The sequence below is a fragment of the Tachysurus fulvidraco genome, chromosome 3 (genome assembly GCF_022655615.1).
Source record: "Tachysurus fulvidraco isolate hzauxx_2018 chromosome 3, HZAU_PFXX_2.0, whole genome shotgun sequence".
Classification (NCBI taxonomy): domain Eukaryota; kingdom Metazoa; phylum Chordata; class Actinopteri; order Siluriformes; family Bagridae; genus Tachysurus; species Tachysurus fulvidraco.
This window is the reverse complement of record NC_062520.1, coordinates 4,747,162-4,761,293: the sequence shown is the minus strand read 5'-3', so window position 1 is coordinate 4,761,293 and position 14,132 is coordinate 4,747,162.

The following is a 14,132-nucleotide window of genomic DNA, read 5'->3' as shown; positions in this document are numbered from 1 at the left end:
ATAAGTAAATCCAGGATAGTCTGGTCTTGCAGCTCTCTCTCTCTGACGAGGATATCTGGACAGCGCAGCAGCAAGATATAGAGGTCCAAAAGTATATCAGAATATAGTTTATAGTATGCAGAGTCCTGATGATTCTGGTTCTTGATTTGTTATTTTAGAGGACAAGGTTTACCGTAAGGTGACTCATCCTTCCAAGGGAACCTATTTTCAAGTGTTTGTCCCAAAGGTCCTGCACCAGACTCTGTTGGAAGCATATTATTCTAACCCATTAAGCGGGTATTTTGGTCATTATAAGACACAAAAAAGGTTAATGTAACTTGCTTTTTGGCCAAAAATGTTTAGAGAGGTTTTGTTGTTTGTTGAAAACTGTGTCAGTTGTCAACAATGTAAGCCTGAGTGTCATAAACCAGCTGGCCTGTTACAGCAGACTGAAGCAAATGCACCCTGGGAATTGCTCGGCCTGGATCTTATGGGATCATTGCCTCGTAGTATGCAGGGTAACACACAGCTAATGGAAGTGGTAGATTATTATAGCCATTGGGTGGAGTTGTTTCCGCTTTGAAAGGCTACTGCAGTAACAATTGCACAGATGCTAAGGAAGGAAATTTTGACACGGTTTGGTGTTCTAAAATTTTTGTTGTTGGACAGGGGTCTTCAGTTTACCTCTGAAATTTTGCAGGAGCTGTGTAGCAGGTGGGAAGTGGTGCAAAAATTGACAACAGCATACCACCCCCAAACCAACTTCACAGAACATGTGAATAGGACAGTTAAGGGGATGATATCATCTTACGTGTTTGGTGAGCATAATCATTGGGATCGTTATTTGCCAGAGTTGAGATATGCTATCAATTCTGCAGTTCAGGAGAGTACTGGATACTCTCCAGCAGAATTACTCTTGCAAGGAAGGTTGTAAGGACCTTTTGAGCATGTTCTAGAACCACACCAGACCAGTCTTAGGGTTCTTAAAGATTTGCAGGAGATGGTAAAAAAAATAACTAGAACTAGAACTAAGTCTAGAACTAAGGAGAAACAAAAATGTTTTTATGATACTGGTCATAGGAATGTTACTTACTCCAAGAAGGATAGGGTTTGGATGAAAGCACATCTCCTTTCCAAGGCCTCTCAACAATTTGCAGCTAAATTTGCAGTGAAATGGATTGGGCCTTACCGAGTTGTTGAAAAATTAGGTCCAGTAAATTATCGGGTTGTGAGTGAGGACAATGGAGAGGACTTGCATACAGTCCATGTGTGCAATTTGAAGCCTGAGTTTCCTGCCGCTGCAGAGTTGGATTGTAAGGAAAGGGAGGAAGTCTTGAAAATTTTTACTAAGGAGTCAGATGATGAGGATTTTCTAGTGTTTTAATATTGATGAAATTATGTCCTGGATTAATTAGTTCTCAATATTGCAAGGTATATTGCAAATGATTTACAAACGGCTGAATCTAAATGTTGAATGCAGGGACTACTGTTTTCAATTCAATTCAAATCAAGTTTATTTGTATAGCGCTTTTTACAATAGACATTGTCTCAAAGCAGCTTTACAGAACATAAACATAGAGCAGAAGGTAAACATAATTAATGATAAAGGAAATAACGAATAATAAAAGAAATAAGAATTAACAGAATAAAAATTCTAGATTATTATTAGATGTATATAGTTCACAGTGTGTATGTATTTATTCCCCTATGAGCAAGTCTGAGATGACTCAGGCAGCAGTGGCAAGGAAAAACTCCCTTAAATTGGTAAAGGAAGAAACCTTGAGAGGAACCGGACTCAAGGGGGAACCCATCCTCATATGGGTGACACTGGGGGTGTGATTGTAATATACAGTCAAACAAATGTTGTATTGGTGTGAGGTTCAAGGACTTCTGATCTTCTGAGTACCACAGTCTAACTGGAGATGTCTCAGGATTCTTAGAGTCGGCCTCGGCTCAGTGGATGTCCAAAGGCTTCGTCCCACAGAGGACGATGGGAGCTGGTACAGTGTCTGGATGCCTCGGGATGGGTACAAAGAGAGAAGCAGTGGAAAGGGATTAACATATCTGCCGTTCATAAAAATGCGCTGGTCTGATGTACTGGTGCATGATATTATGGGATGTATTATGTGTACGCCTGACTGAAGAGATGAGTTTTTAATCTACATTTAAACTGGGAAAGTGTGTCTGAGCCCCGAACACTATCAGGAAGACTATTCCAAAGTTTGGGAGCTAAATAAGAAAATGCTCTACCACCTTTAGTAGACTTAGATATTCTGGGAACTACCAAAAGCCCTGAGTTTTGTGATCTCAGAGAGCGTGAAGGATTGTAACGTGTTAGAAGACTAGTTAGATACATGGGAGCTAAACCATTAAGAGCCTTGTACATAAGTAGCAGCAGTTTGTAGTCAATTCTATACCTAACAGGTAGCCAGTGTAGAGATGATAAAATTGGGGTTATATGGTCATACTTTCTTGTCCTAGTGAGAACTCTGGCAGCTGCATTTTGGACTAACTGTAACCTATTTATTAAAGATGCAGGACAACCACCTAGTAATGCATTGCAATAGTCCAGTCTAGAGGTCATGAATGCATGAACTAGCTTCTCAGCATCAGATACAGACAGGATGTTTCTCAGCTTGGCAATGTTTCTAAGGTGGAAGAAGGCTGTTTTGGTAGTATGGGCGATATGATTTTTAAAAGACAAGTTACTGTCTAGTATAACACCGAGGTCTTTCACTGTCGAGCTACTTGTAATAGTACATCCCTCTAAATGGGAGTTAAGTTGTGAGAGTTTATGTGCACTGGTTTTTGGACCTATGAGTAGTATTTCAGTCTTATCGGAGTTTAACAATAGAAAGTTGCAGCTCATCCAGTCTTTTATCTCTCTAAGGCACTGAGTTAATTTGGACACTGTGGCTATTTCATCTGGTTTTGATGAGATATATAACTGTGTGTCATCAGCATAACAATGGAAACTAATCCCATGTCTTCTAATAATGTTCCCTAATGGAAGCATGTATATAGAGAAAAGCAGAGGTCCTAGAACTGATCCTTGAGGGACCCCATCTGTTTTATGCTGTTGTTGTTGCAGGGTTTCATGCATTGACATTTTCCTGTTGATGAGCATATATATTTATAGTATTGTAGAATATTTGGGGATTTTTCTCCACGGGGAAGAATGTGACAGTCGTCAGTGTGCTTTACCTATTCCGTACTGGGGTGGTGCTGTTGAGCGTATATCTGGGGAACCAGGTAGGAAGTATTAAAGGAAGTGTGATTGCACCTTTCAGGTATCTCTCGTGCGTCATGTCCGCTAGCGGAGGGCTTGTGAGTATTGCCTTTGTTGCCACGTTACATTAATCGGGTAATACTACATTTAATGCGGCGGTCTTTTCTGCTTTTTAATGCTTATGATCCTTATTTTGAGGATTATGGGTTCCTCATTGAGTTTGTAAAGTATCGGAAGTTGTGATGAGAGTGATTTGCCATGTTGCATGCAATTGGAGCATGTGCTGATTAATAGAAATTAATCCTGCTTTTTGCAAACACTTCAAATCCCTTTGGAGATCTTGTATATGCTGACTGAAATTTGATGAATAAACGACTATGTCATCTAGATAAACCAAACAACACTGTCTTAAACATTCAGCCAACACCTTACACATGAGCCTTTGAAATGTGGCTGGGGCATTCTTTAACCCAAAAGAATAATGTTTCGTGAAAGCATATCGTCAATTTGCTCCTTATTAACTACTTCCTTTTTAATTACTGGTAACCTATAGGGCTTTTGCGCAACAACCACCTCTGTACGGACAGCAATCTTATGCTGAACCATATGAGTTCTACCAAGAGTAGGAGTACAGTACATACTTCAGGATGATCATACAAAAGAGTAAAAAGAACTTGAGACTCTTTGTCTGGTAAATTACTCTCAATGGCCTTGCTTTGCACTAGCTCGACAAGTTCAGCACCAGTTTTTTTCTGCACATAATTCTCTATATACTCACTCACTGACCATTCAAACTGGACGGGAGGAACAGAGGAATAAAGAGAAGCAGTAGACTTACAATCCACAGGTGGTTTACAAAACCTCCTAGAATCCCCTGAGGTAATTGGTGGCTGAAAGGGAAAAACATGATTTTCCCGGTCCCCGGAGAAACTGTACAACTGATCTTTAATACTAAGCTGCAAACCAATCAACGCTATGAAATCTAACCCCAGCACCACTGAATATACAAGTTTCTGAGCTGGAAGGACTACTGTAGGAACCTGAAATTGCAAATCATGCAAATAAAAATCAAGCATTTTCTGTCCAATAGGAACAGTAGCATCACCATTAGCCAGATAAAGTGGTCCTTCATGCCATGCATCAAGTTGTTCCTTAGGTCCTTTCATCTTGTTCCATAAATCAAAATGTAATAGTGTGTAGGTGGCCCCTGTTTCTACAAGCGCTTTCTCAGTACAGTTCCTCACAAATAAGGGAACTACCAACTGTTTAAGAACTACAGGGTGAACTCCTTTGTCCTGTCTGCTACTAGTTGAATCTTTCTTTACAAGTCGTTGAGTATCATATGCAGATACTACACCTCGTTGATAGCTACGACTCTGGGGTTCTTTGAAACCTGAAGAATGATTTTCATGACACCTCCAACACAACAAACTTGTGTTTTGTTGCTCTGTAGGCAAGACAGCTTTTGTTTCTACCTCTTTTATTTTTCTAGCCTGTGAATTCTGGCCAAATGTAGTGCTCTTGGACAATTGAAGCTGATTATACTTTCTCTGATGATCATAATCTCTTTCTATTTGAGTTCCCAGCCTCACTAGTTCCTCACCTGTCTGTGTACAGCCTCGAAGCTGGCTAGCAAAACACGGGTTCATAGCTTTTAAAAAGGCTTTTAAAACTTCATCCTCAGTAGCTTCCTGTTTCCAACGCTTAAACAAAGCTTGAAATGAGAAAATAAAGTCATGAACACTTTCATTTTCCCCTTGTACCCAATTTCGTACTTGATATTCCAACATGTCTTGATAATCTTCTGGCAAAATGACAGCTAAAAAAGCTGACTTGGAAGGGAATGGGCCAAAAATTATACAAGGCCCCGCCTTGAGGCTTTGCTTGTGCTTACCCTCGGCCAGCTGCCTACAGCCTTGCATTCCAGAAAATGTATATAATTTTATATAAGGATGTAGCTCCTTTTTTTTTTTTTTTTTTTTTTTTTAAATCTTCATATCCCATTCGATATTTTTTGATGATTAAAACTAGTCCTTAGACTGTGAGAAAGCAAAATAGGAGTGAAAGAAGATGAATAAATTCATGCAAAGTTTAAAAAAAAAAAAATTAAACTGCAAACATGTGAATGTGCCCAACAAAGTTATAAAGGTTTAATAAAGGGGTGTCAAACTCAAATTCACAGTGGGCCAAAATATAAAACTGAGATAAAGTCATGGGCCAAACTGAATATTTATTGAAAAATGAACTGCAACTGATATGTAAGGTTAAACCTTTTTCATATGGAAACAAACTTTAGTTTTGCTTAAACACAGGATTTGGAACAACCAGAGCTTGATATTACAAACACATAAGAAATAAAATTTGAAATAAAAAACATATAAGGCCATCCTTAAAAAAAAAGTACAATTTTGGTGATGGTGATTACGTAGGTATGACTTTAAACAAATATTGTGATGTCACTGACTGGGTCTTCAACCTGTGCCTTCGGGCGCATCATTGCAAACCTCATTTTGATACTGGACACAGATTTTCCAGAACTTCGTGCTAAGTTAAAGCTGTGTCGAGCTGTCTTAATGCATTTTTTAGATGTATTATGGTGCCCCCGTACCTGTTAATATTATTTTATTGCTTTTATGTTAGTTGTTTGAAGAGTTAAAAAAAAAAAAAAAAAGGTCGGTCTTAACGCAAATTTACAACCGGCAAGTCGGTTGGACTTAAATTGAGACGGTCCTAAATTTACAAGGTCGGTCGGGTTACGGCAATAAAGAATATTTTTAAGGATGGCCTCAGTGGTGTTCGTTTCGCAAACTTTGACCATACACTTTTTGACAAACTCTCCCTCATTAAAGGGCCGGGCAGATTTTGCCATCTCTGCTGCCACAATAAAACTCGCCTTTACAGCAGCTTCACTTTTTGAATTAGCTTTCATGAACATAGTCTGAAAAGGAAACCATACTTTTTTCATCTTCTCCGCCTTCTGGAGCTTCTGCTTTACGTCTAGGTCCTTATACTTCTCATAATGTTTAGTTTCATAGTGTCTTCTTATGTTATATTCTTTCGCTACAGACACGTTAGCTCCGTTAACACACTAGACAAACTAGTTGTTAACGATTGTCAACAGAGAATGAGCGGCGCTTGCTGTTCATGACTACAGTACGCGTCAATACAGCGGCAAGGCATTCTGGGATTTGTAGTATTAGCGGAGCATGTGGCTAGCCAGCTGTAATGCACATTTGATATGATCTCGCGGGCCAAATATATTTACACCTAAATTACAGAGTTTGACACCTCTGGTTTAATACAATAAAAATGCGAACAATTTTTATAGACATTAGGGAAAAATAAATAATATGTTGCATTTTGAATACACACAGCAGAAATACTTCAATGCCCAATTTATGTGTCCTATTCTACTAGTATCATTTCCTCAACCTGAAGTGGTCTTTAGGTTTTATTGAAAGTGTATAACTCTTGTAAAAGTGAAAACAGGGGTGCTGTCTGCTCTTCCCTTTAGCTTCTAAGATCTCTGAGACGATATGACTATGTCTTTGGGCCCAACATCCACAGACACACAATATCTTATTTAACCTTTAAAATTCAACAGTATACATTTCAGACTACCACTACATGTAGTATCACAATGGGTTCAGTTGCTGATCCTAGCTGATTTTTTTCTAAGACCACCTGCATTTGGGCTGATTCAAGAGTATTGGTTTCATCCTATTATTCTTTGTGTGTGTGAAAAGCATTCTGAGAGAACTTTTTTAATGGGCCATAGTGCTGTCTAGAACGTGGTCATTTACGTTCTTGCTTGCAATGTGTAATAGTTATGGGAACTATGGCTTGTGTGATGCTGACTATGAATTGAGAGATCTTCTTCAGTTGCTGATTATTAAAAAAATGTATTTTGAAGGAAAGAATAATAGCTTTCACATTCATTTGTCAGGTAGGAACCCTGACCTGCTCATTAAGGAAGGTCTTGTCCTTGAGTTAATGAGTAGCTTCATCAGTGCATGTGACATTTCTTTCCTCATCACTCTAGATTTTTCATTACCTTGCAGGAAATAGACATAGTTTTTTCTCTTGGGCTCTAATATTTTAAAGTTTTGTGTGTTTAAACGTGATAACCCCTATGCAAACCATAGCCAGATGTGGATTGCATCTACCTGTTTTGTGCATTTGATGCAATGAACATAAATTTTGAGAAGTGTTTACCTGAGGATACAGGATGGACATTGCAAATCAGTTAATTGAGCACCAACAGTGTATGTCATAAATAATGCAGCCCAATCATTTTGTTTGAAATGCATGCTACCATGCATATTATTATTTTGTTATAGTTTGTTTACATGGTTATAGTCTATGATCACCTTGCCATATTACAGTTTTTATAAAGGAACATGTATAACAGAAAGTATTCAAACAGTATAAATTATTTGTATATACAACCTAGCAATCTCTTTCTTTATGTAAACATTTATATGTATTCAGAATACAGATTATGTTTGCAGACATTTGTTTACTTTTTTTTTTATTGATTTTTATTTTACCAAAACACTTAATTATTTTAATTTAATTTTCACAGGACTAGTTCATATCACTTTAATTGAGTCACCACTTCATTATAAAGCATGTTTTTCTTGAATGTCTTCATTTATCTACAGTATCATTAATATTGTATTATATTTTATATTATGATATTTTATTTTGCTACAAGAAAAGATGAACATTAACCACTGCACTGTGTATTAAGACGTGTTCATCAGTGTTTTTTGTTTTGTTTTGTTTTTTTGTTTGTTTTTTTGTCAGACTGTGTTTCTGATTGTCTAGTAATGTTGAAATATATTATTCAATGATTTGCAGTCACTCAAGGTAGTCTTGATGTAATTTAAGTGCACTAGTCTTGATGTACTTTAAGTGCCTGAATTGTGAGTGAAATTCGATCCAGCAATAGTTTTAAAACAAGGCTCTACTCTCAAATCTGGATATAAAGTTATTCAGAATCAGAATCAGCTTTATTGCCAGGCATGTTTTCACATGCGAGGAATTTGTTTTAGTGACATAAACAGAATGACATATGTAGTATAGATGAAATTGTATGTACACATTTACAGGTGTGAAATGTGCAGTTTAAATAAACATATGAAATATACATATGCAAATAAGTATACAATATATACAATTTGTATGTACACATGTGCAGTTGTGAAATGTGCAGTTGAAGTAAACAACCATTCAGACAATATGTATGCATGTATGTACAGAGTGCAAGTATGAAATCTGCAATTGAGGTATACATAGTGGAAATATTATGTGTTGTGTTTTCCATGGTGTTAATTGTTCATCAGGTGGATAAACCATGGTGTTAATTGTTCATCAGTTGGATAACAATATATCATTATTGTTATTGTTGATCTTATGAACTGCTCCATGATATTAATTGCTGCCTACTATTTGGTGTTAATTAAATATTTTTTGTTGTATATTTTGCTTGAATGTGAAGTGACCTTGGCAAGATCAGGTAAACAGAAATGTATTTAACAAACAAAAAGTTTGAGATTTCTTGGCCGTTGTCACGTTGACTTTTGTTTCCAAACAACACCATGCATTCCTCTGTGAGCTACAAAGTCCAAGAAATATAATTATTATGTTTCAGTAAATGATTTTCAAAGGATCTGGGTTAGACAGTTTGTTTATCATTCAAAATGTCATGGTCACAATAGTTTATTTGTATATATTTTGGGAAACAAAATTTAATTATTGTTTCCACCCAAATTGCATATAATTTGAAGGTATTCTTTATTAATACTCTTATATTCAGCTTATTAACCCTGTTGTGTAACATGTTTTGCTGATGAAGCTCAGCAAGTCCAATTTAATTCAGTTGTATTTTACCTTTTATGATGCTAGATTTTTTATAATACACATAATTTCACAGTCAGAGACAGTAATCTTGGGCTTTCTAGCAGCCCAGTGCATGAAACAAGCACTGCATTTCATCTCAAGCATGTTTATTTCTGTCTTGGTTCCAGCAATGTTCTTGTTACAAGACTGTGTCCTTCTGTGTTTCGTTAAGTCTTTAATTAGTTTGTTTATGTACTGAATACCCTGCCATTTCATTACTCCATTCTGAAGGCTTATTGTGCACCAGTGTCATTAAATCTAAACATTCCTTTGTACATGTTTCTAAATCTTGGTTTTGTTTTGTTTTGTTGGGCCGTTGCTGTACCTCATTGTTCCATTTTCGATCATGAAACATCATTTTTTTAAACCGCCTGCTTTCTATAATGAACATAGGCACTCACATCCTGCTGCATCCTAACGACATGTTCCATTTTCTCATTTCTCACTTTTTCATTGGCATTCTTTTCAGCATTTAAATAAGTTTACATCACCTGCTTTACAAGCAATGTCTTATAATTTAGTTACATTTCAGTAACTCTTGAATATTTACTTTAAAGACTTGCACACATAAATGAGCTTTAATGGTATATATGGATGGAAAAATAGGAAGAAAAACACTAGAAACTATATTTCTTACAGTGAACATAAATTAAAAAGTGGCCAAAGCCTCTGTATTCCCTCCTGTACTGTACTAATGAAACAGATGTTTATGAGCTGAATTAGCTGTATTAAAGGTGTATTAGCACTGAGATTTCACAAAGCACTGTGGCACAGTGGAGCCTATGGATAACAACTGAGAATCACTGCCTCACATGAACCACAATAAAAAAAAACTTTATTTCCTCTATCATCACATTTAAAACTTTTAAATGAGTTCTTAAACAAGAAGATAATCTCTTTAGGGGCACTTTAAAGCAATGCAGCTTCATGAAGCTCATTTAAAAGTTTTTAGTTGTAATAACTGTTGGTTTAACTTTTACGTTTCTTGCTATGCTCTGACCTCACATGCTGCCATGTGTACCTGCAGTTATCCTAACAGCTTTGGCTAACATACCGTTTCAGATACAATGGTCCAGATGTTCTCTCTACCAAAGACTACTTCATAGACAGATTCCCAATCTTTAAACACCTTCTGTTCTTGGTTAAGAGAAATAATACCCATGGGCTGTCTAGTGCTGTGTAAACATGTTTTTGAAGTAGGAGCTGTTTCAGCATACAAGCAGCAACAAACCTCATACAGTAACATCTGCAAGATTATGAGCACATAACAGAAAATTATCACTCTTTGTTGATTTAGTAAGAAGAAAATTATTAGGTTTTGTTAATCCATTTTTTCCCCTCTGAATTTTCAAAATAGAAACAAAAAAATTGTGAATGTGGAAATAATTCATGTGCTATTTTGGCATGTTTATTTTAAATTTAGAATGAACAAATAAAGAAACACAACATACAACAACCCAATGTATATTTGGAGTAGTTTCCAGCCTTTTTATTATGTACACCAATATTTCAATATACTGTATATTAAATAAGATAGTCCAAAAATAACAAGAAGCACACAAGCAAAGAACACAATAAGGCATTAGCTTTCATTTTATTTTATGATTTTATGATTACACACTCAAATAATATATTTTTTATACTTATTATTAGTTTTACATGCATTCTCAAGAGATTATGGTCCATTTTCATTAATAAATGTAGCCAAGAGCCACCTACATTCATGGCAAACAATCAACCTTGTCACTGCACAAAGTGAAAGTGCCTCATTACCTTTCAAAACTCCTTTACCTTTAATTTTTTTAAACTTCTTTTTTTTTTTTAAACTTTATATAATCCACTGGTTATATCTTCTTAGTTTTTAACTGCAGTACACAGTACACAGAGGTGTGTATTGTTTTACATAAAAGCCAGTCTGATTGATAAAGATCCTGAAGCTTATGGCAGGCATACAGTACAACTTCAGATCAGATGCTTTGTTTGAGGCAAAAAATACCACACCAACAACCGCCCACAAAATCAGTGGGCAGCCATTACATAAATGTTCTCCAAACTTCTGACTACGAAACAGACAGTGGAACTGTCACCTAAGTCTTAATTTCACTTACCAAAGATCCAGAATCCCGAAACACAAGCAAACTCACTGTATTCATAATGAATGGCAAAACATTTCAATTAGTTATATATACTGTATATCTGTCTTTTGTCTTGCACTGGGTTGCACACTTTGCACTTTATGTGGCAAGGACAACATACTTTAGCTTGTTTTATGTAAATAATCTGGTTTGAGATCTCCACAAATGGCTCAATAATATTGATGTCAGGGGACTTTGATGTCCACCCCAGAACTTTAAACTTTTTCTGCTTTAGCCATTGGAAGGTCAACTTTGCCTTGTGCTTTGGATCAATGACATGTTGGAACATCCGAGAGCGTTCCATGTGCAGCTTTCGTGCTGTAGATTGCAAATTGTCTGCCAGTATTTTCTGTTAACATGCTGCATTCATCTTGCCATCAATTTTTAGTAACTTCCCTGTGCCATTGGAGCTCACACAGCCAAAGAACATAAGAGATCCACTAGCTTGCTATACAGGGATGGTTTACTTTTCACCGTAGGCTTTGTTGACTCCTCTCCAAACATAGTGTTTATGGTTGTGACTATAAAGTTAAATTTTGGTGTCATCACTCCAAATGACTCCAGAAGCTGTAAGTCTTGTCTAGGCGCTGTTTGGCATACCGAAAGCAGGCCTTTTTGTGGCATTGGCATAGTAACAGCTTTCTTCTGGTAACTTGCCCTTGAAGGTCATTTGGGAGGTGGTTATTTGGGATTGGGATGTGGTAGCTCAGTGGTTAAGGTGTTGGGCTACTGATCGGAAGGTCATAGGTTCGAACCCCAGGTCCACCAAGCTGCCACTGTTAGGCCCCTGAGCAAGGCCCTTAACGTTCAGTTGTAAGTCACTCTGGATAAGGGTGTCTGCTAAATGCCATAAATGTAAATTTGTGTTCAAGTACCTCCTTATTGCGCTAACAACACAATTTGTTTCCAGAGCAGCCTGTATTTCTCTCAAAGTTGTTTGTAGTCTTGACTTGAGAGATACTGTAGAGAGGGGTAGTAGTCTTGACTTGAGAGATAGGGAGCAATTAAAAGTTTGTGCAATTAAATGTTTTAATTTAATTGGTCGTGCCATAAATCAAGGCATTCCAATCATCAGAATTAATATTACTAAAACAAAAGCTCTTAGGGTAATAGCTATTCATCAACATACACATTCAAATATGAAGAAAACATTTCCTAAATGTCTGTAAAAATGGCATAAACCTTTATGTTGTTTTTTTTAAGAAAATAACATTTACACACATCCTGACTTAAAGAATGATTAGTAAGGCTCATTATCTGTACAAACAGCCATGTGCTAGCTGGCTAAATAGCAATGAGTTGTTAAATAGCAATGAGTTGTAAGTCATGTGATCCCATGCTCTTTTTATTTTCTTTTGGACAGAGAAGATATGTGTAATGTGTTTGTATACATAGCACAGTAGGATCCTTATTTTGTGTGTGTGTGTGTGTGTGTGTGTATGTGTATGTGTATGTGTGTGTGTGTGTGTGTGTGTGTGTGTGTGTGTGTGTGTGTGTGTGTGTGTGTGTGTGTGCTGGGGTGTGTTTTTTCCATGGTGAACATGGATTTTCTTGGTACAATTGTGAACATCTGAGATAAAAAAATCAAAATCTACACAATAGAAAAGTGTAAACGTATAAATGAGAAATAAATATATGTATAATTGCTCGTATAAACAGCTTCATTAACATCTGCTCTGTGTAATGGCTCATAAAAATAGCAAGTGCCCTTGAGCTTTATTCATAATTCATGAATATGAATATGTGAATAGGAATGCAGCTCTATAATGCGAGATTCTTGAGAAGAAAAAAAAAACTTAAAAAGTTTTATTATTTGTGATAGCATGTTAAGAGAATGTTAATGCTAACTGACCCTTAGTATCAGAAATAGACATCTAAATTAAATTAAGTTTGCTACCATGTTTTTTACCATGTTTTTTTCTAATTTCAAGACCACAGTGGTGTTGAATTTATTAATCTGACTGGTCAGAAGCTGTTATATAAATCACTATAACAGCAGATGCACATCATAAGTATATATTAATATGTACATTCAATACATTATTGCTTCTATAGTAACAGCACCTGCAGGATTGGAGTTGCTAACAAAGAGACAAATAATCTTTGCTATGGTGAAATTCTCTGTAATTTTGGCATTTATGCAAAAGGTGATCAGGTGTTACATTTTGTTTACCCAATTGTTAATAGATTTTCCATTCAATAGTCTTCAAGACAAGAGGATTGTATGCTTTGTGGTTTCTTAGTAGCATTAAAAGTTGTTAGTTTTTTTATATTTTTTTGTTTGTTTTTGTCATATTAATGAACAAATTGAGTGAAGAGGGAACGACTGTTCATACATAGCTGCTATAACATATGTGAGAACTGGAATTTACATTCCACAACATTACATTTAGCTGTAAATGGATACAAAATATTTGTGATGTGTTGCTCCTTATTTAATGCCTTAGGAGCAAAAAGCGAAAGTATGCATTAAAAGAAATAAAACCTATTGGGAAGTTATGTTATAGCCAAATAATTGCTATGGGGTATGTTCAGAAAAGTGAAGTAAAACGTAAAATATTTGCTCTTTTAATGACAGCACTTATAATGGAGGCACACACAGCATACATATTTTGTCCAACAGTAATGTGATAATACAGCCATATGCAAAAAGGTTGGGAACCTCTGACAATTTCCATGATTTTCATTTATAAATATTTGGGTGTTTGGAGCAGCAATTTTATTTTGATCTATAAAATAACTGAACGCAGTAATATTTCAGTAGTGAAATGAGGTTTATTGGATTAACATAAAATGTGCAATATGCATCAAAAGGAAATTAGACAAGTGCATAAATTTGGGCACCCTTGCCATTTTGTTGATTTAAATACCTGTAACTACTTAGC